This window comes from Elaeis guineensis, chromosome 5 (assembly GCF_000442705.2).
Source record: "Elaeis guineensis isolate ETL-2024a chromosome 5, EG11, whole genome shotgun sequence".
Lineage (NCBI taxonomy): Eukaryota > Viridiplantae > Streptophyta > Magnoliopsida > Arecales > Arecaceae > Elaeis > Elaeis guineensis.
The window spans coordinates 15664681-15667776 of record NC_025997.2 but is presented as its reverse complement, the minus strand read 5'-3'; positions in this window follow the sequence as shown (position 1 = coordinate 15667776).

The following is a 3096-nucleotide window of genomic DNA, read 5'->3' as shown; positions in this document are numbered from 1 at the left end:
CATTGACGTTTGGTCCTATCAGCACTTCTTTTGCAATTCTTATTAGTGCTGCTAACGATTTTTCAATGCCCTTTACGTATCTTCTCATTGACTATGACATGACAAAGTACCAAGTTCATGATATGATGCATGTGTTAGATCATGGATGTCTACATGTAGGCCTACTAGAGTTCTAAGATTGACACGGTTAATGCCTATGAGACGCATTACCATAGCATTATTGGGCCTCTAAGTTCCATGTAGAGCCATGAAGGTGGATGAAAGGGTTTGTAAGTGCATTAATAGCTGTTTTGGAAAACTCAATTCCATAGTATGTGAACAAAACTATTCAGGGGATTTTTTTTGTTTAAATGGATGCTGTCTTGCTTACATGTGCTTTTATCTTGGCCATCATGCAACGATTTTATAGAGGTTAGAAAAATCGCTTGCATGATTTATATAAAAAATTTAGAACTAATGAGGAGAGGTTGGCTAATATTCCTGAAGATGTTACTCCAGAAGATTGGAAATATATGATGGCATACTTCAGTTCTGATGCTTTTCAGATTTTTGCAAATTAAAATTTAATTTATATTTAAAATATATACATCATCATTTTGGATTTATAGATGATGTTAGTTGCATGTATCAATTGTTTGTAGAAAGTAAGCAAGCGAAATGCAGCAAATAGGGCAAAGCTAGTTACTAAGCATACATGTGGCACTCGATCTTATGCTGAAGTTGAAGAATCAACTGTAAGTTTTTAGAATAAATTGAAGATTTAACATAGTTTTAGGAACTTCTAAATAAAACACTTATTTTTTTGTGATTCATTTCAGAGGGATCCAGAAACAGGTGAAAAAGCACCACCAGATCAGGTTTGGTTGATTCAGCACACTAAGAAAAATAAAGAAGGAGAATTAGTATGGTCTGACCCTAAATCCAAGGAGATCCATGTTAGTTCTTCTTCTTGTTCTTCTTGTTCTTAAAATTCATTATGCATTATTTTGGCATCTAATCTTTAATAATCTATTGCAGGAACAACTTGAGGAGGTTGTTCAACAAACACAAGAGAATGAATCCCAAATGACTCATGATGACATATTACTGCAAGTACTTGGCCAAAAGTCTGGTTATTTTCGTGGCAAAGGTGCTGGAAAGAAGGCACCATCTAAGAGAGTTAGGTATAATGAAAATGTGCAAGAAGAGGTACAAAGAGCTGTCGAACAAGCTAAGGAATCGTTGGTGGATAGCATTAGAGAAGACGTTCGAGCTCAATTGCAAGATGAGGTTAGAGCTGAGATTCAAGCTCAAATGGAGGAACAAGTTAATGAAAAAGTTAATGCTATGATCCAAGCTCGCTTTGCTGTCTTTTTTGAAACTTTCTCCCAATCAAGAGCTTCATCTTCCTCAATACATGAATCTTGACCAAGTAAGAATTTTTTACTTTTAAGAAAGTAGAAAAGTTAAATATGATATTTTTTTTCTTGTTTTCAATGATCTATAAGAGAGGAATATAAACAACAACCAATCAGCTATAGTATACTTAGGTACAGTGCTGTATTCTAAGAGTATGAGATCCATAATTTTTTATAATTCTAGGAATGGCAACTTTGAATTGAGATTCTTAATATATAGTCAATTCTTTTTTTTTTAATTTTTTATTTTAGAAGTTTAATTACTAACATGCCTGAGCTCATTTCTTGTGTAATCCATTGAAAACATGGATTGAAAACCTTTCTTGTCGTCTCAACTTTTCAATATGAGGTATAAATTTATAAATTATATGCAAAAAAAGTTGCCTTATTTTTTTTTAAAAATTTTTAGTGGATAATCTGTTGCTTATCTAGAGGTTGCTAGACTTTAATTACTCAAAACTTTATTCTAGCCAATCATTTACTAATCCAAACCTTGTTTATATGCAGGAATAATATGGGCAGCTACTTCTGTTGGCATTATGGGAGTACATCAACTAGCTTCAATTTGAAAATATGGATGTCATAGGCTGTTAGTTTTGATCAGTTAAGTAGAATGTAGGGTGCTTGTGAACTATAGGTACTAGTCAGTGTTTTTTTTAAATTAATTTTGGATGTCCTGTCGAATTTCAAACAGTGAAATTGAAAATTTTTTGGATGCCTTGGATCATGTACTGTTGGTTTTGATCAATTAAATAGCATATGGAGTGCTTATGAACTACTGGTACTATCTTGTGACTTTTATTTTGGATATCTACTGAAATGCAAATATTGAGAAAGATGTATTTGGATTCTTAGTTTGCTTGTGAATGAGATGAATTTCTGTAGTCATATACACTAAATTTTAGTGACAATAACAAGTTGTCACATATGAGATTTTTCATGACAATAAAAGTTCTTGTCACTTTAAGCTATTTCAGTGACAAAAAACTTTATCACTAAACAGAGTCATTATTGTCCCAAAACCAATTTACGTTATTGCATTGTGATAAGAATGATTTGTTTCTGTGACAAGTTAAGTTGTCACAAATTTTATTTTCAGTGACAACAAAAGTTCTTGTCACTTTAAGCTGTTTCAGTGACAAGAAACTTTATCACTAAACAGAATCATTATTGTCTCAAAATCAATTTACGTTATTGCATTGTGATAAGAATGATTTGTTTCTGTGACAAGTTAAGTTGTCACAAATTTTATTTTCAGTGACAACAAAAGTTCTTGTCACTTTAAGCTATTTCAGTGACAAGAAACTTTATCACTAAACAGAGTCATTATTGTCCCAAAATCAATTTACGTTATTGCATTGTGACAAGAATGATTTGTTTCTGTGACAAGTTAAGTTGTCACAAATTTTATTTTCAGTGACAAGTGAAACTCCTCGCAAAAAGTACATTAAGTGACAAGCTCTATTGTCACAGAAAAGAAATGATTCAGTGACAAGAAATTTAAGTTGTCATAAATGATTTTAGCGATGAAGCAATTGCGACCGGCTAGTGACAATAGTTTGTTGTTAGAGAAATTCTTCATCAGTGACAATATTCCAAGTTTCAGTGACAACATTGCTTGTCACAAAAAACTAAATTTCTTGTAGTGTATATTCATCATTTGCAAGTGTAAGGCACTTTATTTGGATTGAAGTATTAC